This window comes from Tamandua tetradactyla, chromosome 4 (assembly GCF_023851605.1).
Source record: "Tamandua tetradactyla isolate mTamTet1 chromosome 4, mTamTet1.pri, whole genome shotgun sequence".
Classification (NCBI taxonomy): domain Eukaryota; kingdom Metazoa; phylum Chordata; class Mammalia; order Pilosa; family Myrmecophagidae; genus Tamandua; species Tamandua tetradactyla.
In genome coordinates, this window is record NC_135330.1 from 200,170,415 (window position 1) to 200,194,766 (window position 24,352).

The window sequence follows — 24,352 nt, forward strand, 5'->3', positions numbered from 1 at the left end:
GTACAAAATCCTGTGGTAAGTACTTTGTCTAGGCAGCAAGTGGTTGAGTGAGATTCTTCCCGGAGCTCCAAGATTGGCCACTGGAGCCCAAAGCTGAAACAAGGAGACCCCTAACACCTCCTCTTCTAAGGAGCTGAGGACAATGAGGGGCTGGCAGTGGGACTTAATCCTGGTGGGGAGACCTTACGTTAACAAGTAAACAAATACACGACATGTCAGCTGGTGAGGGGTGCTACTCAGTGTAGGGATTGCTATCTCATGCTTGGGAATAAGGAAAGAGGAGCTTAGAAAAGTTGTTTAAGGTCATATAGCTGCAGCTGGGACTTGATACCAATCTTCTGACTTCAGCAACCATGCAGGTCCCCCTTTTTGCTCCCCTAACTGCCTCCATTCACCATCCTGTTTTCCTCTTTCCTCAGCAACTGCTCTTCTGCACTGACTTAATTGACATATTTTCTTCTTTCTTCTCCAGCCCCCTAAGTATGAGGCTACTGCTTGTACTCTTCTTGCTTGGTGGTTGTCCATTTGTACTGATTAATTACCTTTGTGGGTGAATCGCAGCTCTTTACTTCTCTGTTAGTTCTTCCTTCCACGTCTTGCCTAGGCGTTTTCCAGATTGTTGTTTCTGCACCCCCCATGCTAGTGTTGCCCTCCTCTCCTGCAGAAGTTAAGGCTTTTCTCAGAAGCTGCCGTCTCCTGTTTCTTCCCTTGTCTCTGCCATTGCTGGGGTCATCCTCATCCCAGAGGCCTTGTGGCCACGCCGGCTCCTGCCTCTCCCTCCTAGTGCGTGTCAGTCACTACATCTTGGCAGGTTTCCTTCTTGCCTAATGTCTTCTTTTCATCCCCAGCACCAGTATCCCCATTTGTGTCTTAATGACATCCTCCCTGGGTGCTGGCTCCCTGGTTTTGCCTCTCCCTGCTGTGGATGAGGTGAAGAGCACGTGGCTCACAGGCTCCTCTCAGCAATAAAATGAATAGAGCAATAAAGTGAGTCACCCAAATTGTTTTGGGTTTCCAGTTCATATAAAAATTATGTTTATACTATACTGTAGTCTATTAAGTGTGAAGTAGCATTATGTCTAAAAAAGCAACGTACATGCCGTTATTAAAATGTGACACACAGATGCAAAGTGGGTACAAGCGTCTTGCTGAACGCTTCCAGTCAGCAGCCAGTTTTCAGGGCAGGGGGGGAGGGGGAAGGAGGGGAAAAGCTTCTTTGTGTCACTTTCTGGCTGTAACATAATATATCCAATATTAGCTTCTTTGCTGTCCATCCTTGCACTCCCTACTGTAGATTTATTATTTTCCAAACACAATTCTTACAGTTTTTCCCTGCTTTTTTACCTGGTTTTGTTCAACTATCAGAATTTTATTCCTTTCTTAAGAAGCAGTTTATCTTCTCTAAGATCTTACTAACTGGAAACAGTCTTTCCTTCTTAGTGGTCCTAGATGCCTTGGTGTTTTCGTTGTTAAAGCTGCCATAAATAATACAGTATACCAGAAATGCAACAGCTTTTAAAAAGGGAATTTAAAAGTTACAAGTCTACAGTTCTAAGGCCATAAAAATGTTCAAATTAAGGCATCCAGAAAAAGACACCTTAACTCAAGGAAAGGACTAATGAAGTATGGGGTTTCTCTCTTAGCTGGGACAGCACATGGTGATGTCTGCTAGCTTTCTTTCCTCATTTCATAAGGCTTCCCCAGGGGTGTTTTCCGGCTGTATGCCCAAGGTCTCTGGCTCTGTGGACTCTGTTGGCACTAATGCTTTTTCCAAAATGCTTCCCTCTTAAAGGGCTTCAGTAAGCAACACATCTCCATGGCGACCATCTAACCAAGAGTTATCACCTATAACGGGATGGGTCACAATTCCATGAAAACAATCAAAAAGCTCCCACCCAGCATTATTGAATGAGAATTAAAGGACATGGCTCTTCTGGGTCCATATCAATTTCAAACTGGCACACTTGGCTTCTCCATTCATGTAGTATAAATGAATAGTATAGTGTAAGCATGATGTAGATGGATACTGTAAAAAGTTTGGTTAACATCATAAATGTCTTTTGTCTCCAGACTGGATTCAGAAATCCTTGAAGATAAGCAAAATTTTACCTGTCTTTTGACCCTGGCCCAAGGATGCCTAGAACAGGTCTATACACAGAGTAGATGTCAATTCATAATTGTTGAGCAATAGGATTTATTTTTAATGAAGTGTGGAAGTCTAGGAGGAAAAAGAGGGCAAGTTCACTGTTTATAAGAAAAACTCATGACGCTGATTGTTTCTTCTGTGGACTGATTACAAGCAAGTTTGACAAACAAACTGTCACACATTTCATTCAAGAGTACTGCAATACTATAGCACACTGCACACATTGTACAAAGCAACCGCTTACACAGGCAGACTTTGCTTTATTGCTCTTTGCAGGAATTGCATTTTTAACAAACTGAATGTTTGTGGCTCTCTTTGCGTTGAGCAGGTCCATCAGCGCCATTTTTCCAACCGCTTGTACCCACTTTGCATCTGTGTGTCACATTTTAATAACGGCATGTACGTTGCTTTTTTAGACATAATGCTACTTCACACTTAATAGACTACAGTATAGTATAAACATAATTTTTATATGAACTGGAAACCCAAAACAGTTTGGGTGACTCACTTTATTGCTCTATTCATTTTACTGCTGTGGTCTGGAAATGAACTCACGGTGCCTCCAAGATATGCCTCTATTTTCTTTACTGATAAATATTAAAAATTAAAGTTTGGTAAGTAGTTTGAGATTCTGCACAGCCTTCTGAAGCTACCAATGCTGTCTCGGTATCCTAGTACCATACAAAGAAGCAATGCCTGGGTCCCTTCTCTGCCCATTAGGGCCACAGGGGCAATTCTGAATCTTTTATCATTGGACAGAGCCAACCCTGAAGACACTTACACCTCAGCACACTTCAAATAAGTGTGTTCCTTAAGGGGGATTCAGAGACAAGCGAAATAAAATTTCCAGTTCTCCAGGATTCCAGACTCATAAAATATCCATTATTCAATATGTGTATAAGGGTGTGTGAAAATTTTAAAATTATCATCATCTGGCTGTTGCTGGCAGATATGTCGTGTTGGGGCATTCTCAATTTCTAGTTGTATCTGCAGAATGCAATGCAATGCAAAACAAAAGCAAAATATACAGTTTTAGGGCTTCCTAAACATTAACTCATGAATGTAGGAAAACAAATAAAATAACCTTCCTTTTAAATCTTTGCAGGTCTCATGCAAACAGCTTCTTAGGGCGTGCAAGTGTCAGATATTTACTGATCATGTCCTCTGCTATGCACTAAACCCTGGAGATACCACCCCTGCCCTCAGTGAGCTTCCCGGCTAATGGAATAAAACAACTTGTGCACAGTTCCAGAGCAGTAGGGTGTGCTCCAGGGTCGAGGGAACAGTTATAAGGGAGCATAAAGCAGGACAGTTGAAAAGCCTGGAGAATGAATTAGTTGGCCCCATCATCAAATATCTGTTGAGCATACTTTAAAAAATATTTCTATGACCTGTTCTCAGTATCGTGCTAACAAATCTAGGCAGTCTATAGCTCAAAGCCTCTACTGTGTAAAGGGAACTACACTCATGAAAGAGGATTTGGGTTCAGCTGAGCTGGTTCCCACATTTCTGGCTTGAGCACTTCAGGGATAGCAGCTCTGTCAACTGAGGTGGGGAAATATCGCAGCAACAACAGGTTTTCCAGGAAGACAATGAGTTTCATTTTAAACACTACATCGTGAGTTAACCAGGTGGAAGAATGAAGAAGGTAGCCAAATATATGACTCTAAAACTTAGGTTTAAGATCTAGGGTCCATCAATAATATTTTCTGTTAAAAGCATGAGGGTGGCTAAAAGACCCCTGGAAAAATACAGAGTAGAAAAAAAAAAAATACAAGGACATCAGCCACAGGAATACCTAGAGAGAAAGAAGGGATAAAGGAGGCACAAACTAGAAGGGAAGGGAGAAAACCAAGGGGACTGTCCCAACAGCCAAAAGCAAAAGCGTTTCAGTGAAAATAGAAATCAGTGTCTGCAGTTCAGACAGAAGCTTAGTCACAGCACTTTGCAGGGTAAACAGGAGGTGGAAAGTGGAGTGTAAAATGCACTTTTGCGTGTCAAAGCTGGTACAAAAGAAGGAATGCAAGAGTATTGTGGGAATTACAGAGTGATGCAGGATAAGTTTGAAGAGAGATTTCACATATTGAGAGCTCAAGTAAAGGAGCAATAGAGGAGAAGTTAAAATTGAGAATGAGGAAGTCTTAACTCAAAGACTAACAGAAGGAAATGGTCCCATTCTTTGAGCCTAGAGACATTTGAGAGATAGCTCAGTTTTCCTTGAAGGTAAAGTACCACAAAACTTGTTAATTATTGCATTTTATGTATTGTATTCCCTATGTAGTAATAGCAGTGGAGGGCGAGGTTGTTTTGGGCTAGCTAGGCAGAGGTCTGGGAATGCAGCAGGACAAAGCTCTTACCCTGCTGAAGAAAACTGGACAGGGCAGGTTTGCATATGGTGGTTTAGGGAAGCCTACTGGGACTCAATATGTGAATCACCACTGCACAGAACAGGAGGTCAGGCTGACCAAAAACAAGGGAAACGATTGGGGAGGAACAGGAAGGGATATTATATTTTACATGACTATACAGTGGTGTTAATTTATATAACATCAAAATGATTCCTATCAGCCATCCAGATGTGGAAGAGGGTAGAAAGTAAATTATAGGAATTACTGGGGATGAGCGTCTGTGGGGACCACAGGACAGAAGGATACGAGTGGGAAAGAGTTGAGGGCTCTGATGTGAATGATTAGACTGCTGGGCCGCTTGTTCCCAACTAGAGGGGAGGACGTGTGGTCAAGAATTGGGGTCGATAAACTGGAAGAGAATGCCCGATGAAGAAACTGGGGGTCTTGATGATGAGACTAGAGTTGCCAGATTTAACAAATAAACAAAAAAATGCCCAGTAAATTTGAATTTCAGATAAACATTTTTTTCTTTCTGAAATTCAGATTTAACTGGGCATCCTATGCTTTACCTGGCAACCTTAGGTGAATGGACATAGTAAAATTCCTGGTAGGTAAGTGGCAGAGCTCAGAGGCCAAGAGGTCATATTGCAGGATGCTATAGGTAAGACACAGACTGCTGGGGTTCAGAGAAGTCAAGGACATTGTAGGTTAAGGTATGGAATACATTGTGTATATGAATACTGAATTCTCTGATGAGGGTTTGGGTAGAGAGGCAGGTAATACACCATAGCTAGCCTTTCGGGAAAGAAGGGTCACAGAGTAGAATGAGCAATACTGACAAACAAATAGAGAGGAAAAGAGGCAGAGTTACCTTTTGAACCCAAGAGGGGTTCCAAAAGACTGCTCACAATGTCACTTCTAGTCTAGAGCTTTGAGTACTTTGAGGATATTTAATAAAATAGCTTTGCCATTAACAGCTGATAATGCTGTAGATTACTGAAATGTATGCCCTGTAGCCAGGGCATGGTAGACTCAGAGACCCTGATATTATACGTGTAAGTAATTTTAGGGCTCAGCTTGTGTTAATCCACTTGGCATATCTGTTTCAAATACTACCAAAGCCTCTCTTAGGATATTTTCATAGGAATCAGTCTTACCTGTTTTATTTGAGGCATGTAAAACTGCCAGTGATAACTTTCTCTTCATATCTTTGGTTATCACATAATTTTCTTTAGTTTCATGTTCTAGTTTGCTGGCTGCTAAATGCAATATACCAGAAATGGAACAGCTTTGAAAAAGGGAACTTAATAAGTTAAAAGTTCACAGTTCTAAGGCTGCAAAAATATCCCAATTAGAGCAAGGCTATAGAAATGTCCAATCCAAGGCATCCAGGGAAAGATACCTTGGTTCAAGAAGGCCGTTGAAGTTCAGGGTTTCTCTCTCCACTGGAAAGGCACGTGGTGAACATGGTGACATCTGCTAGCTTCCTCTCCAGGCCTCTTGCTTCATGAAGCTCCCCCAGGGGCGTTTTCCTTCTTCATCTCCAAAGGTCGCTGGCTGGTGGACGCCGTGGTTCTCTCCATTCTTTCATGGTTCTGTGGCTCTCTCCTCATTCTCAAAAGGAGCTCTCTCCAAAATGTCTCCTCTTTTATAGGATTCCAGTAAACTAATCGAGACCCACATAGAATGGGTAGAGACACATCTCCATCTAATCAAGTTTAATACCTACAGTTGATCGAGTTACATCTCCATGGAGATAACCTAATCAACTTTCCAACATACAGTGCTGCATAGGGTTTAAGAGAAACGGTTGCTGATATTTTGTGCTGACCTCACACTTAGATAAAACATGTAGAACTGAATGATTTTCAAGGAGGATGGATAGAAGAGACTTTAGAAATCATCTTTTCCATGCTCTCATCATTAAGGTATGAAACTGAAATGAGCCCATTAATAAAGGTCAAATAGTTCATCCAGAAAAGAGCAGGTGCTAGAATCCAATCCCGTTGAGTTCTCGTCAAGGGCTTTTCTCCCTATTGTGAAATTTGCCAGTTTGAAAAGATTTATGAACCCTAGAAAAGCCATGTAAAATCCTAATCAATCTTGTGGGAGCAACTGTTTCTCTTAAACCCTATGCAGCACTGTATGTTGGAAAGTTGATTAGGTTATCTCCATGGAGATGTAACTCGATCAACTGTAGGTATTAAGCTTGATTAGATGGAGATGTGTCTCCACCCATTCTATGTGGGTCTCGATTACTTTACTGGAATCCTATAAAAGAGGAGACATTTTGGAGAGAGCTCCTTTTGAGAACGAGGAGAGAGCCACAGAACCATGAAAGAATGGAGAGAACCACGGCGTCCACCACCCACTGACCTCTGGAGATGAAGAAGGAAAACACCCCTGGGGGAGCCTCATGAAGCAAGAGGCCTGGAGAAGAAGCTAGCAGATGTCACCATGTTCACCATGTGCCTTTCCAGTGGAGAGAGAAACCCTGAACTTCAACGGCCTTCTTGAAGGTCGTTGTAGGTGTGCTACATCATATGCAATACATATATATATTCTTAAAAAGTTAGCAATATATCATATTTAGGTTATATGTGAATATACAAGAGTTTAGTCTTCAAAGCACCCTCACAGTGAATCTTTCAAAGACATTATTTTATTATTTTAATGATTCCTTTATAATGTAGGTTTTTAAATTTTAACCCCTTTAAGTATTAATTATATATATTTTAAAACACTACTGGATATATTTATCTCTATAGCTTTAGAAACAGTAAAATGAAATTCACTAAGAAAACAAAACCCATGATAAGTAACAAAATTATAAAGTGATCACTTTAAATGAATTCAAAATTACCTGTAGGTATGATTGAGGAGCCAGTGCCTGTTAAGGAAAGGTAAAGAATGGAGAAGTGCCAGTAGAACAGTATTGTAGCTTCCCAGGCTGCCCAAGCAGATGCCATAAAGAGGTTTGGCTTAAACCAAACAAAGGGAGTTTATTAGCATGTGGTTTTGAGGCCACAACGAAGTCCAAATCAAGGTGTCAGCAAGGCGGCAGTGCTTTCTGCCCAGAGCCTGGTGTGCTGAGGCCAGCTGCAGCCATCCTTGGTCCTCAGCTGTCTCATGGCCAGGACACCATGGCACCTCTTGGCATCGCTGGTCTCTTCCAGGTTTCCTTGGTTTCAGTTTCTTGCTTCCCTGGCTTTCTCTTTACCTGCCTGAGTTTCTTTCTGCTTATGAAGGACTCCAGTAATAGGATCAGGCATCTTGATTGGGCTGGGCCACACCTTGCCAGAAATAACCTCAACTAAATGTCCTACTTACAGTGGGTTCACACCACAAGAAAGGATGCAATTTAAGAACTTTTTCCCTCCCGGGAGCATACAACTTCAAACCACTACAAGTAGGTAAGGGCAAAATGTTAGGAAATATTGTACTTGGCACTTTCTCGTTCAACATTGTTAACCAAGATGTGGTGAAGATATAGAGGCAAAATCCAAGTCTGCCTCAAATCCATTTGGTGAATGGATCCATTAGGTGGTATCTAAACTTTTCAAAACTTATGCTATTGGCTGACTAATTAATGTGAATATTGTAAGCTCTAGAGCAACCATCAGGAAAGTAACTGAAATATATATAGTTAAAAATCATTAAAAGGGGGCGGAGGGGTGCAAGGGTAGTCAGTGGTAGAATTCTCACCTGCCATGTGGGAGACCCAGGTTCGATTCCTGGCCTATGCATTTCGCCAAACAAAATTTCAACAGATGTTGCTGCAATAACAGGAAAGTCACACAGAAAAAGTATGAAATGTGACACACACCGCCATATAGCATACCAAAAAAAAAAAAATCATTGAAGGGATGAAATGTTATTCTAGACACTCTTCACTGGTGGGAGAAGAGGGAAGTAAGGAGGACTGGTGAGGAACAGCAGCCAAGAGACCTGAGCCATACAAAGAGCAAAACGCACGTGGGAGGGGTGAATCCAGTCATAGCAATAACATTAAATATGGATAAAGTAAACAATCCAAACAAAAAGCAGAAACAGTCAGAATGGATATATAAAAACAACGTCTATAGGGTTCACATTTTAGATCCAAAGATACAGTGAACTGGAAGTAAAGGATGGGAAAAATACATATACAATGTGAACAGCAGCCATAAAAGAATTGGTGTGGCTATACTAAATATCAGACAAAATAGACTTTTGCACACAAAGTGTCACTGGAAATAGAGACATTTAATAATGATGAAAGGATTAATCCCTCAGGAAGATATTACAGTTATAAATGTATATGTAGATAACATCAAAACGCCAAAATACATGAAGCAAAAACTAACAAAATTGTAAGGTAACATAGACAATTTGACAGTAGCAGTTAGAGGCATCCGTCAGTGGGTAGAACAACGAGGCAGAAGGTCAGCACGTGTGTGGGAGACTTGCACAGCACTAGAACCCACCAGATGTAACAGTTCTCTTTAGAATAGTCCACCCCAAACTGCACAGGCCTTCTCTGGGACACGTGGAACACTCTCTCATAGACTATATGTTAGGTCATAAAATAAGCCTCAGTAAATGTCAAAGGATTGTCTCTGACACAGTGGAATTAAAAATAAATCTACAGGTGACACAACCCTGAGTTAGCAAATATTTTGAATGACAGACAAGATTCATAAATGGAAGCCATGTCTTATAACTTGAAGGAGCCGAGGCTGTTTTAGACAGTGACTCATTTGGAAAGTGACAGAAGAGGTGCCTCAGGACATAATGGTTTTCTCTAAAAGTTGGTTGTTTATAATAGGGAGTGTATTTACATATAATCTTCCACAGGACAGAAGTAAGACCAACGGATGGGAGTGCAGTTTAAAATAAGGAAGAGTATTCTAACAGTATTTTCTTAGAAGTTAGGTTTAAAGATCCTGTGTGGAAAAATCAGACAATCATGTATAACAGTGCCAGTCCCAGAAAGCTAAACATTTATAAAATATATAAGTATTAGTCCTGTAAAATGTCTTTCCTCAAAGATCAAAGCGAAGGCTTGGCGTGGAGAGAAGGTGATGCAGGGCTGCGGCCGCTGGCCAGCGTGTCCCGCCGTGTCACCCTCGCTCCTTCAGCAGGGTAATGCCAGCAAACCGCTAGCCAGACTCCTGGGCACTTCCTCATGTTTGCCCTTAACTGTTCCTGAATGCCTCAGATTAACCGTTAGTTGTCTGAACTCCTAGAGAACCAATCTGAGCAGCTCTTTCTCCTGAGCCTGCACTCCAGTCATACAGGTTGTGAATTAGGCATGTGGCTAATTCCGATGTTTAGGGATTTGGACGTCACATGTGCACAGATTAACCCTGTGGAAGTGCAGGGTCCCGTGCAGCAGACTGCCTCCAGCAGGGAGCCGTGCCCTGGGAGGACTCAGGCAGGGCCTGGAAGACCTGGTGTGGGTGAGTTGAGGACATCTCCTACACCACACACGATTTTTGTGTCAAAAAATATATAAATCTCTTTGCCAGACATTTGTAACTTCTCTGTAGTGACAGTGTTTTTATCACTAGAAGAGAATGGGATTTTCAGGAAGATTTTTAATAAGGAAAATTGCTTGATTTGCTATATTCTTCCAGAATATAAGTTGCAGTATTAGGGTCAGTTAGGCATACTCACTTATTTCCTGGAGTACGTGCAGCGCATTATCCTTCCAAAGCATACGTCCTGGCATGCCAAAGAGCTGGCGTCCAGACCATCCTATTCACTTGTAATAAATTCATTTGTGTACCAAGAAGACTTGTATACGTAGATGAGTACAGGATCTTTCAGTCGTTTCTCTGTTTTGTAAATACAGGCCCATCGATTTAGACAGCACCCTCAAACTACAGAAGTAAGGAGGTTGGGGTATAGTGCCTCTTTCAGTGATGGTAAAATGAGACATCTAAAGTCTCCATGTATGTTGGAAACTTCACATTATCCATTCTTAATCTAATTTACTATTATATAACTATTTTTATGCTTTTCCATTAACTTTCTACCACTTGCTTTAGAGGGGGGCCTAATTAAATAAAAATCCACTTGAAATGCATTTTTATGTTGCTGGCTTGCTGCCCTTTCTTTGCATAAATGGCTATTATGTTCTACCTTGAATGTGTCATTTTATTTTCTACTCTTTTTCCTGAACACAATGCTTATTTTAGAAGCAAAATTATTTAATGACAAATGTATAGCACTGGAGATGCTAGCATATTTTGATTTGTATAGCAGCTCTATTCTTAAAAGGTAGTTTAAATCAAATTTAATAAAGGAAATACATTAGAGAAGTTTATTAGACATTTTCTTGTGCCCTAAGAATAATTTGCTTTCTTATAGGATATCTTATTTTTTATATCTAAGGCAGATACTTCACCTGTAACCTCAGTCTTCTAAAGAAAGCTCTCCCGAGGTTGAAAACCGTTGGTGGGTGATCTTGTCTTTTAGAAGCTGTGCTTTGAAAAAGTTTGAAGCTTTCATGTACCCCAGAAAAGCCATTTCTTCTAATCCAATCCTGTGGAGGCAGATCCATGGTAGGGTGGGACCTTTTGATTGGGTTGTTCCATGGAGGTGGAACCCACCCAGTTGTGGGTGGGACCCTTTGATTAGGTAAAGATGTGACCCCGCCCATTCAAGGTGGGCCTTAATCCTTTTCCTGGAGCCCTGTAGGAAGAGAATAAAAGGCAGAAAACTTGAGCTAAGAGATGGCAAAGGGCAGAGAGATGAAACCAAGGCACGGGCATCTGGAGATACAGCAGGAGCTGAGAGAGCTGTGTGAACCCAGAGGCCGGGAGAGAGGGAGAGCAAATGTCACCACGTGCCTTCCCATGACACAGAACCCTGGACACAACCCGCCTTTCTTGAGAGAAGGTATCCTCTTTTTGGTGCCTTAATTTGGACATTTTCACAGCCTTAGAATTGTAACTTGCAATTTAATAAATCTGCTTTATAAAAGCCAATCCCTTTCCGGTATGTTGCATTCTGGCAGCTTTAGCAAACTGAAACAGACATGTTCAGTGAGAAGGACCAACATCTCTTCCATGAAGCTTGGCTAATAACTGGTAGTTCCTGTTCAGCTTCTCCCTCCCGCAGGCCAGTTGGTTCCTCCCCAGTTCCCAGAGCACAGGAAGGCAGAGCCCTCAGGTCCTGCTGCGCAGTGCGGGGACGGCAGTGACATTCCATTCCCACCCCACACAAGGGCGTCAGCCTCCGCCACTGCAGAGAAGTTGTGCAGTAGAAGTGATGCGGTCCGTCTCTCAGAGCACCAGGGTGCAGGGGTACACTTACATTTTTACAGACCTTCAACGAGATACTTTGGAGACGAGTTCACATGTGGAGTGCTCTCACCTCTTTAATAAATTGCACAGTATCCTTGACTATTTAACTTTACAAATGTACCCTGACAATATTTACACTTCATATCTGAGTATCCCTAAAAAAATGTGTTTTGTATTTCTTGATTAGCTATACTTTATATTTATAGAGTATATATATTCATGTGTGTATATATAAATAATATATATTTTATACAATATACTTTACATTTCTTGATAAAAAAGCATTCTATATTTCTTGATAGCTAAGTAAGCGTTTAGTGTGTGTTGGAGATTGATTTTTAAAAACCTGTCTCCACCAGTGGCGCTGTAGTGTACCAAATGATCCTTTAATATTTTCCCTAAAACCCTGCCTCCAGCCAGGCCTGGTCCAAGCAGCATACATTCTCCTGATATTCTTAATGAGTTGTTCATGACCTTTGTCGGCTTGAGGCCATCGCTGTGGTGGTGGCTGTTTAAAAAAAAGAGGCCTGAGCGATGCATCTGGCTGCACTGTGCTCCTGAAGAGTAGGCGTTGTTTCTGGCCTCGGATCTGTGACCCAGGTTAATCTTATCCGCCGTAGAGAATAGTCTTGCCATAAGCAAGCTGTTTTTTTCCCCAAATGAGAGAACACTGATGTGACGTTCTTTACATTGCTTTTTGCAGACCAGTATCAGAGCTGTTTTCCTGGTTGAGATGCAGAGTGTTTTATTCTGGTGTCAGTTCTTTGGTTTTGGTAGCCCTTCTAAAGTGTCTGTTGACAAAGACTTAACAGAGTGAAGAAGGCGAGTGTGGACATCGCCCAGCAAGCAGGATTAAGTGTCTGCAGGAGAAGTCATCTGATAGCTGATAGCGATAGAGGCCCTGCCCGCTCCTCGGCCGCCAGTGCTGCCCCGGCCTGGCTGGGTGGACGCCTGCCCCCGCCCCGCGGCCGCCGGATCATGTTCAGCTGCTCTGTTCTCATGTGCAGAATAATAGTGGAGCAAAGCTGCTTTTCTGTCTCATTTTTCTTGCTAATTTACACATTCAAGTCATTTTTTGTTTGCCGCCCTTATTTGCTATTCCCTTTTGTCAAGGCACTGTTCTCTTTTTTGCCTCAGGCCTAAGAACTAATTTGAGCTTCTATAATTACTTCATGTTTTACACCTGTCTGCATACCCTGCACCCCCTCTTCTCTGTACTTCAGCTGTATATTCCCCTGCAGAAAAGCTCGTTTTCATATACAAGGAACGCTAAGTTTCTCCCCTCAGACATCCTACAGAAGAAACACAATTAAACCGTGGAGACGTCCTGTGCACTGCACTGACCTTTGGGGTTCAGGAAGGACGAATGAGTGCTGTCTGCACAGACAGTTTGTGTTGAGACGTAGTTGAGTAGAGAGCCCCAGCTTTGTTCGTTGTGAATGAAGCAGTGGTTGTCGTCATTTTAAAATCATTAAGGACTCTGAATGCACAGTCTCATTCTATCGTGTTTGCTCTACAGCTGCCCTTCTGCTTTAATAGCAGCTTATTAAATTTGGGTCAAGCAGACTCTGAAGAGTATCACAATGAAGAAACTGTGCTAAAAGTTACCTGTTTAAAAAAAGGCAATTGATTAGATTTTTAACTTAAATGACAGCTGCAATTCATTGCCTCTTCTTTGTGGTGTCCTGCAGCCAGAGCAGCCTTTTGTCATTCGGGCTTCATTTTGTAAGGGCTTTCCTGTATAACCCAGGGTTGCTTTCCTCTCAGAGCTGCTTCATCCAATTAGGAGTTTAACAAGGGTCAAATTAAGGAGACTTTACACTTCATGTTTGCATCATTAGCTGCAAGACTGTTTTGTGAGTGTGTGGCTGTGTGTCAGGGAAGAGGGAAGTGGCTGCAGGGTGGGGCAGACCCCAAGCCAGGGGTCCATCCAGCCAGCAGCATCCCCAGGGGTCTCTGGGGTTGTTGCCTGGGCAGATGAGGTGGTGCCTGGTTGGTGGAGGTCACAGGTGCCAGCCAGAGCTGGCCGGGCCATGGGGCTCCAGCCCGCGCTCTCTTCTGCTGCCCCACTGTTAGCGTACAAATGACTGGGAAGACGTGAGGTTGAAACCTCTTGAGCATTCATTATTTTTGATGAGATGACAACTATCTGAATTCATGTTCTCCTCATGCTGTTTCCTGCTTTTTTAAAAAAACAAAACACAATAGTGCTTTCTGTAAAATATTATAGGGAGCAGAAACTAAATTTTTAGGGCAGTGTTTTGTTAGAGGCCTTGCAAAGATCAGTTAGTTACCTGTTATTTGAGAAAACTTAAGAGTTCATGAGGATGTTTTCAAAGCAGAATTACTTAGAGGAACATTTTCTTTGTGCTTTAACATTATTATGTGACCTTTAAAGAAAATGACCTATTCTCCAAAAGAAAAGACAACAAAATTCTGCTAATCAGGCTGCCTTGCTGGAATGGTGCTGCAGAACTGGTGGCTGTGCCTGCAGCAAAGCTTTGTGCTGTTGCTACAAAGTAACGATTTATCTAAAAATAACACTTGCATTGTTCCTTTCTTCTCTCCTAAACCCATTAATAGGTGCTTTAGTATCATGAGAGTTTTCATAGTTTAATCCCTCTTCAAAAGCTTTTCAGAATAAAGGAGCTAAATGGTCCTCAGTATTAATTTGATGTGACTTCTGTACAATATGGCTGGAAACTCTCAGAAGCACCATTTCATGGCCTGCCCCTTTGCACTGGACAGCACCAGCTGAGTGTTCAGTGGAGTCTCTGCAAGCCTTTTTGCTGTTTTCTAATAACATAGTTTTCCAAGTTAATAATTTTTTGTCACTGTGACAACTCTTAATGGGCAAGAATTTTTTTGTATTCTCTATTAATAATTGCTTTTAAGCAAAAGTCTCCTTAATATTGATATTTTTCTAAGTGTCTTTGTAGTCTCTGATTTGCTTGCTACCTTCATAGGAATCCAGACATTTAGCTGAAAAGTAACTTAAAAATTTAGTTCATACGGGAAATAAAGGGCTTGCATTTAGATTTAGAAATAACTGAGTACTCTTTCAGGGGCTGATATTTAGCTTTTGGCCTTTGTTACTTTAAGACCAGCTCGATATGCTCTCTAGTTTATCTAAAATTTTAGTTATATACAAACAATATGTTCTGGAGCTTAAGAATTGGGAGTAAGGAATGGAAACAGGAATTCTGAAATGGAAGCATGATCAGTTAATTTTCAGAGTTAACTACTATTTCAACTATTTACCCTTCAGGGGTTCATATTTTCATGTAGTGTGCGTAGACAGACTTTCTAATTATTTTCTTGTATTAGGAATCCATCTAGGCCTACACTTGAGCCTGAAGCCTTGGGATTGCATCTTAGAAGGGATAGCTGGAGCACAATTTTGAAGATATAGGTTAAAAACGCATGGCTGTCAATTACCTTAGTATGTTTGGGAAATTTCCTAACAACTGTTAAACATTTTCCTTATCGAAAAGGTTAATATAATAAATAAATAATCTCAAAGATGTTGGTGAGTTTTGGTATCTGTGTAATCTTTTGTGCATGAAAGACATGCTTTAAATTATTTGTCTTTTAATCAGTATTCAATTAAATTAGTTCTAAAGGGGGAAAACATTTTTCTTTGATCTTTAAGTTCAACTTAGAGATTTTATTTTATCTAGAAGTTTTCTAATTTGCATGAGCTTTTAGTTGAATTTGTTCAAATTTAAATAACTCATAAGGTTAAAAATCAAATTCCTGTAACCTTTTAACATCAGATCCATCTTAAGCCATCATATTCTCTTAGATAGTTCCAATTTCATCTATTAAATGTATGTCTGACATTGTTTGTGGCAATTGTTTAAATGCTTAGAACATTTTTTATTAGATAAATGTCTGCCTTATCTAGGTCTTTTTAATTGTTTGAGAACTCAGATATAGTGATTTTGTGACAGTCTTATGAAATGCACAGGACTTTGACATTGGGATGTTACAGTTAAAACAGCCCAGGCTTCAGCATTAGGTAAACTGAGATGGAAAGCCACTCTACTCTTCAGATCTGCAGTTTCTTCGTCCAGACCCTGGGACCTACCTAACAGGGTGTTGGAAGGGTGAAGCAGTGTGTGCGTGCCAGCCAGTGCCCAGGGCCCATACGCTGTTGTGCTCTGGTACTCCTCGCTCATTTCCCACAAACCCCTCCTGAGTAAGGTGCCCTTAAATGGGTGGAGTTGCGGCTTGAGATGAGTCGCTTCACCCCAGTCCCTCAGAATGACTTGCTGCTGTCTGTCACCCAACCAGTCTGAACCCTTTTGATTCTTAGTCCAGTGTTCTTAACTCCAAACCATTTCACAAATGGGAAAGCCATTGCCGTAGAGTCTGAGGGGAGTCTGGAAAGCATTTGTTCTAATTTCACATTGTGGCACTCCTTCTTGAACATCCACTTTAATGATCATCCAGCTACTCTGGATATTCATAGTAATAAGGAGCTCCTGTTCATTTTCCCCTTCTAGCTGCTGCCTACTTTCCCCCTTAAAATCGCCCTCAGGTGACTTCTTTCTTTCTCTCTTTAGTTCACTCAGATTAGGCTTTTTCTTCCACCATGACCCTGAAACTGCTTTCGCTGCGGTCACCCACAGCTTCCATTCTGCTAACTCCAGAAGGCAGTCTCGGCTCTTATGTAACATTATTTGTCACACCTGCATCCTCGAATCACTGTCCTACCTTGGCTTCCAAGATGCCGAACTCTGTTGTTTTCCTCCTTCGTTACTCACTGCTCCTTTTCAGTCCCCTGCTGAACCCTCCTTTTCTCCCCAGTCACCCGATATTGGGGGGGCCCTGGAGCACTTCCTTTCTTTTATTTTCTTTTTTTTTTTGCATGGGCAGGCACCAGAAATCGAACGTTGGTCTCCAGCATGGCAGGCAAGAACTCTGCCTGCTGAGCACCGTGGCCCGCCCTTCCTTTCTTTTTGCGTTACTTTCTCAGTCATCTCAGTCCATCTCATGGCTTTAAATGGCATCTTTATACTCAGTATTACAGATTTTATATTTCTTGCATGGGCCTCTTTCTTGAACTCCAGGTTCTTATATTCAGCTGCCTATCTGACATTTCTGTTGGGTGTCCAGTGGAAGAACCAAACCTAACTTGTCCAAACCTGAATTCCTAATTTCCTACTTTCCTTCTTCCTAGCCTTCCCTCCAAAAATATTCGTTCTGCTCACAGTCTTTCCTTTCACAGTACCTGGCATCTCCATTGGTCCAGTTGTGCAATCCAGAACCTTGGAGTTATCCTTGATTCCTCTCTTCTCTCCTACTGTACACCGAGGCTGCTGGTAAATCATGCTCTCTCTACCCTAAAATATATCCAGAATTTGACCACTTCCTGCCATCGCCACAGCTACCCCCTGGGCCAGGCTTTTCTGGGTGTTCTTTAGTTTTAAATGCACCTTTTATGTTGTGATACTCTGAAATGACCTGATGGAACATGCAACAGCAGGCTTATCATGTTATTTTTCCACACTAGATAATTCATCCTGGGGTTGCAGTGAGCATTTTAGTAGTTATAAACAGCATTGACTAGCTTCAGCCAAAACTCTTTTTTATATATATTTATTGTTGTGTCTGCATACACAATGCTGTTTAGTGATCGCCACAACCTTTAAAGGTAGACATTAGTGTCCCATTTTGTAGACTGGCTCAGAAAGGCATTTTGCCTTAAGGTCACAGAGCTATAAATTAGCGAATCTGGCAGTAGAATTCAGATCTGTCTGACTTCAAACCCCCTCCTTCAATGCCTGGGTGCGAAGGCCTAGATGTGAAGCAGAACATAAAACTTGCAAGGATTAGAATGTAAGATCTAGAAGCTGGTGAGAGTCAGACTAGAGCAGGCGGTTTTAAACCATGTTGGGAGTTGACCCCTTACAGTAAAGCATGGGGATGAGGCAGCAACTGTTAAAGTATCTTAACCAGATTCACTTTTCTGAGAAAGGATTAGGGTGGTCTGGGCTGCAGGCAAATCTGAGACTTCAGAATGGGGATGGAGCTGGATGAGGCGAGAGAAGGACACCAGTCTTTTAAAGACCGGAAAGGAAAGAGGTTTGTAAGGGACATTTTAGAACAGCCAGAGAATTAGTACAAGGAGCTCAGGGGAGAGTGGGAGCAGTATCTGAAAGCCCAGAAGAGTTTCAAGAAGGTTGGACTGCCCAACAGTGCCAAATGCTTGTGAAGAGGCCGAGTGAAATAAGTACCAAAAATGTTCATACAAGAAAAGACTTCATTTTTACCTCCACGACATTTAATCTTAACAATTTCAAGCTAACTTCCGTTCCGTAATTTTGGATATTTGGAATTCTATGGGAGATTGTCCCCTATGGCCACTCGAATATTCATGTATTAAGTATGCTCAGCGTGCTTCTGAAGGATGTGACGTGGGTCTGTACCCGAGACGGCTCCAGACCTTGTGTGCAGAGTAGATGAAGCTTGCAAGGGGTTGGAGAAGGGAAGGGCAGTCTCAGGAGCTAGGCTCCCCTGCACTGTTTCAGGGACAGCTCTTTATTCACAAATGAAGTAAGTCTGGGGAAATACCACTTGTCCATGTCAAATAAATTACTTTCCGTTGTTGTTTTGGATTGCTGTGGAGGGGAGTTATTATGGGGGTGCACTGCCACAGGCAGCACACAACCACCCCTTCTCCTGTCGTGCCTGACATGATTATGTATTTGTGCAGCATCCCCAACTTGCAAATAAAATAAGTACATTGGTGCACATTCCTATATTGGCTGTTTTTCCAACTCTGCCATGCCTCCGTGCCGTCTGCCCGGGTATAGGTCTTGGCGTCGGCACCAGTCGCCGTGCTGGCAGGGTGCGCCTGAAACGTGGGAGACCTCGTCCTGGGGTTTGGGTGGCACTGCATGTTATGGGTGAGAAAGAGAGTTAACTCACTGAAGAATGAAAAAGGAGGTGCTTGCTGAATGCCCGCAAAGGCAGTTGTCACCTGCTGACAACTTCCTGTGCAGTAATGCACAGTAATGCACACGTGTTGGTCACCCGTTTCACAGCTGAGAAAACCGGGCTTGGGAAGTTGCAGTAGGTTTAGCGCCCTGTCCAGTAGCTGCATGCAAGTAAGAAATAAGGCTGAGATGCTAGCCCTGTCGCCCTGTGAACTTCCAGGGCCCTTCCCACGCTCCAATATGCTATCTCTCTCATCTGAAAATCGGGCTTCCCAATTATTATGTCTCTGTCCCATTATGACTTCCTAATTGATTCTCACATAAAGTAGTAGTAAATGGAAAGCATAAGACTAACAAAAATGCAATAGATTATGTATACACGGCTCAAGTTTGCCATTGAAGGAGATGTGTGTTTCTTCTAAGGTAATTGTGATCCATTTAACTAGTGGTGATCCCAGGTAACACTCAGGTGAAAACAGTACTGATGTTGGGCGCATTTATTCCTGCCATCTGCAGGCCTCAGGTAACCACAGGTAACCATGGCTGTGGAGCCCTCAAGAGCCCTGTCAAATCCCGAGGCCCTTTTCTGCTTACAGTCGCAAGGATGTGAGGAATTGGTAACCTCTTGAACATCAGAAGTACTATATTTATTGATGATTTTCAAGAAAAAACAGTTTTCTCTGTATGTCTCAAAACACTTATGTACTTTAAATGACTGAGACAGATAGTGAAATACTAAATAGAGGCTATTAGAGATTTCACAAGCAAGGACATGTTTAGCAAAGAAAGGGAAAAAAAGGTAAGCAGTTGGCGTGATTGCCACTGGGTCTGTGACTGCAGGCATCCAGCCAGGCCCTGCACCACGGGCCACTGGCAGACACCTTGACACAAGGGGACAAAAAGTGTCTCGTGTGGCCTGTTTTAATGTGCTCTTGAAAGAACTGGGATCATTTTTAAATTTTTAACGTCTACAAAGAAGTAGTCTTTAGGTGCTCTCATACCTTGCTACTTCAAACATGAGAAAAGTTTGCATGTGATTTGCTGTGAATAGAGCACCTTTGTTCGGTGGCCTCGGAGGGCCTAGGAAACAGCCTGGCTGAGATCAGCACCCCCTGGAGTGCTTCCCTGACAGTGGTTGTTAATGTCCACAATCAATATTTTGCTATTTTATCTGCCTCTAGTTTTTTTGAGGTTTTTTGGTTTTGGTTTTGGTTTTTCTTTTAGCAGTTAAACCTTTGTTGCTTCTTTTTGCTTTGTATTTTTATAATTTTTGTTTTTTACAGAAGGCAGATAATTATTGTTGATTTGCAGTTGTTGTATTGCATTTGTTTTTTTGAAAAACCAAAACTCTTAGCTGAAGGTTTTAAGCTTAGACTTCCTATGTTCTGTGCCTTAGAGGACGCAGGTTTACTTTCCAACGTGCGTCTCAGACCTGCTCCAGTCACCCACAGCAGAAACGGAGCGGCCGTCTCTGCAGGCCTGCCCTGAAGCCCTCAGTTTCCCAAAGCACTCGTCGAACTCGCCCCTTTCCTGAACTGCCTGTGACAGCATATGGCTTTGCTTTCAGTTTCGAGCGTGCTTCAGCACACTCGAGCGGGTGTGCAGCAGGAAGGGCAGTCTCCGACATGCCCGCCCAGTGCCACCTGACATCTCGGCCCAGGGACATTTGAAATGCTCTGTCCCCCTGGGTGAAGCCAGATTAGCAGGCACTGTGGACCCAGACCATGCCACAGTTCTGGCGACGTTCTCTGCTCTTGTGAAATAGACCTCATTCGTGTAACCTCAAGAAATAGGGGCTTTATTGTGAAAGTGAGTATTGATGTGATCCTGAACTTAAACAACTGAGGAACTGAGCCAGCTGTAGGAGCCGACTGCTCTCTCTCCCTCCTTCACCAGCGACTTGGTCTGTCTGTCTCTGAGAGATTCTTTTCTGAACAGCCCAGTTTCCTGGACGTGAAGCTGTGTCCCCTCCCGTGCTCAGCTGCCCATGCCCCATCCTAGCAGCCCTGGCCTTGTGCTTCTTCCTGGCCTTTCAGCTTCAGCTCCTTGTGCCGGTTGCCCATTTCCTTCTGTGTTCCTGTTTCCACTTCTCTCGTGTTTTTGAGCCAGGCCAAACCACAGAATTTCGGCTCCTCTTTGAGGTAGCTGCTGCCAATTCAGCCAGGGGGCAGTTCCTCATGGTCCTTGAGGGCTGCCCCTGCCCCGGACACCTCGGCTGCCTCTGAGCTGCGCTTCGCAAGTGCCGCAAGCCTGGAGACATAGTGGAAGGACACTGGTGAAGATATATATATTTTTTTGTCTCCCATTGTGTAGGCTTTTTACTTTCTTTTTTTATTAATTAATTTATTAATTAAAAAAATTTAACAACAAACGAACTTAAACATTAACATGTGATCATTCCATTCTACATATATAATCGGTAATTCACAATATCATCACTTAGTTGCATATTCATCATTTTTTAGAACATTTGCATCAATTCAGAGAAAGAAATAAAAAGACAACAGAAAGAGAAATAAAACGAAAACAGAAAAAAAAGATTATGCATACCATACCCCTTACCCCTCGCTTTCATTGATCACTAGCATTTCAAACTAAATTTATTTTAACATTTGTTTCCCCTATTATTTATTTTTATTCCATATGTTCTACTCGTCTGTTAACAAGGTAGATAAAAGGAGCATCAGACACAAGGTTTTCACCATCGCATAGTCACATGAAAGCTGTATCATTATACAATCATCATCAAGAAACATGGCTACTGGAACACAGCTCTACATTTTCAGGCAGTTCCCTCCAGCCTCTCCACTACATCTTGAATAACAAGGTGATATCTACTTAATGCATAAGAATAACCTCCAGGATAACCTCTTGACTCTGTTCGGAATCTCTCAGCCATTGACACTTTATTTTGTCTCATTTCGCTGTTCCCCCTTTTGGTCGAGAAGGTTTTCTCAGTCCCTTGATGCTGAGTCTCAGCTCATTCTAGGATTTCTGTCTCACATTGCCAGGAAGGCCCACACCCCTGGGAGTCATGTCCCACGTAGACAGGGGGAGGGTGGTAAGCTGCTTGTTGTGTTGGCTGGAGAGAGAGGCCACATCTGAGCAACAAAAGAGGCTCTCTTGGGGGTGACTCTTAGGCCTAAATTTTAAGTAGACTTGACCTATCCTTTGTGGGGTTAAGTTTCATATAAACAAGCCCCAAGACTGGGGGCTCAGCCTATAGCTTTGGTTGTCCACACTGCTTGTGAGAATATCAGGAATATCAAGGTGAAGACATTATTCATGACACTTGTGCAGTGCCCTATTTTTGAAAACCCTTGGCAAAAATTTATTTCTAGCATTAATATTAGGAACAGTTGGGTGATTATTCCTAGACAGCTTATTTAGGTTTCTATCTTATGAACTTCGTGGTAAAATTATTACCTCTCGCTCCACATTCAAGGTTCACAAATGTATGTCTCAACCAAGGGAAGTTTTTGTGACTCTATGGTATGCTCTTCTATTTTTATCTTCACTGTTACTCCTATCATCATTTCTTGCTTTGACCTCAATTTCTCATATGTTTCTAATTTGAATTCTACTATACATTCCTATTAAAGTGCCATACAGGGTTTCAGGAACAAGGTGTGGCTATAAATAATATAAAATAGAACACATTCGGTGGCATGTTGACATTTCCAGCTAGTTGTTAATTAAATATGAGCTAACTTTAAAGGAAGGACAAATAATTTGAAAATATTAATACATTACATTTTTCTTAAAATGTAATTTTAAATCATCTATAAATTTAATGTAATTTTAAATCATCTATCTATCTACTTTTAAAGTAAATAAATAAAAATCCCTTCTGGCTTGTACATATTTCAAATGCAGCTTGAGGTGGAAAAGATTTCCTGCCCACTCCTCACTCCTAATACTTGCAACTTCTATGCTGTGGCCTGTCTGGCCCAGTGGGTGTAAAGTAATAAGACTTAGAGGCATGAACCCTCCCACTAAACAGCAGCCCCAACCCTGCTTCCCCAACAGTGACATCCTTCTAAAATTATTTCTTTTTTTCCCCAGACTTTATTTCCCGGGCCACTCCTTTTAAAAAAGAAACTGACATCAATTTTATATAAAAGAAGGCCTTCAGGTGGAAGGTTAGGGAAAGCTGCCTGAGTTTATAGTAGACAGAATGTCGCTTACGTTTTGCCGCTCAGTAGTTTGATATACTCATTTGCTGATGTGAAACGACGAGGGCTTACAAAACAGGGTTTTGTTTTTTAGCTGCCTGTGGACCTATTGGGGCCTACAGAGCCCAGTCAGCAGGTCATTAACTCTGAAGAAAACAGCTTGCATTAATATGCTCTAATCCGGCGTAATTAGTCAAATTACCGCGCGCCGACCAGCTTGTCATGTGTTGTCAGACTTGGCATGCACACTGGGCTGCCTGCACCCCTCAGTCAGGAGAAACTGCTCGCGTGGATTGCTCTTGCACCCTCATTGGAAAAGCTCACTGAAACCGACGCATAGACGAACTTTTACTGACTCTTTGAATGAAAATATTTTCTCGAGTATAGCTCAGTAGTTGGTGATTGAAATGGAATCTTTTAATTTCTCCTGTTTTCTGTGGCATATATATCCATGTAATCTTCCAAATGAAAAACAGTAAAATTAAAAATAAATAATTGCCAGTTGGTCAGCTATATTCCAGGATGCATGAGTGTGAGTTTTTATGTGTTTTTTGTCTGTGTGGATCTTTTTCCAGCAGAGTAATAGGTTATTAAACTATAAGATGGCCACATTAGCATAAATTTCCAAGACCTCTTGTTCTGGCAGCATGATAAAAACCTGTGTTACCTTTGCATTAACACTGAATTGCTTGTTGTGCTTTTGGCAATGACAGATAAGTCGGTGTAATTCCCCATTGCGGGGAAACGATGCCCCAGATTCTGCAGGCATCCTGAAGATGTCACTGACAATAATCTTCAAAGGATGGCCAGTGGAAGTGGGCTGTGTGTTTGTAGGATGATATACTGCAAATGACAGGAAGAATTATGTGAGTGAAGACGAATCTGTAACATATTATTAAGCAATTTCACGAGAATAACAGGGATAAAAGGATAATGGATGAGGGTGTCATTATTACCTTCATGTCGAGGGAAAGCAAAAGCAAAGGTAGAGAGACAAGATTAATTGAGGAAGGGGGAAGCGATCATTGCTCATCAGCTCTTTTGTACTCCTTGCTCCTGAAATTCCAGTCTGGGGGTGGGGGAAGGTGCTCAGAGCTGCATTTTAATGCAACTGGCAGGAGGGAGCAGAAAACCATCAGGGCACTTTTTAGTCCTCTCCCTGTTTATCAAAGTAGCACGTGGCTATGACCTTCAGAACGCTCTGACTCCACAGCAAAAAGCCAGGTGGAGGTTTCTTTTTATTTTTTTTTCCCTTGGAAGCTTTCACTAATAGTTATGCCTTCAAAAACCAAAATTACAAAATTCTACTATGCATTTTTCCATGCATTGCAAAAACAGTTGCTCTTTCAGATTCAGAGATTTACATTCAGTGATGAGAAGGTTCAAAATGCATTGACTATCATTTTGATTATCTTGAGATCATTAGATTAAAGAAGCAGTATATTTT

The 24,352-nt window shown here is 41.9% G+C and overlaps 1 protein-coding gene across 16 annotated transcripts in view; it reads left to right on the forward strand.

The window, feature by feature from the left end:
• The window catches only part of NBEA (neurobeachin), a 752,331-nt gene that overhangs the window by 570,138 nt on the left and 157,841 nt on the right, over positions 1-24,352 (forward strand). Inside the window, exon 1 of one of the 16 annotated variants that reach the window (XM_077159031.1) lies at positions 9,497-9,935. The exons of the other annotated variants lie outside the window; for them this stretch is intronic. The gene's annotated coding sequence lies outside the window, so the exon portion shown is untranslated. Of the gene's footprint in view, positions 1-9,496; positions 9,936-24,352 lie in introns of those variants that run through there. 16 annotated transcript variants of the gene reach the window in all.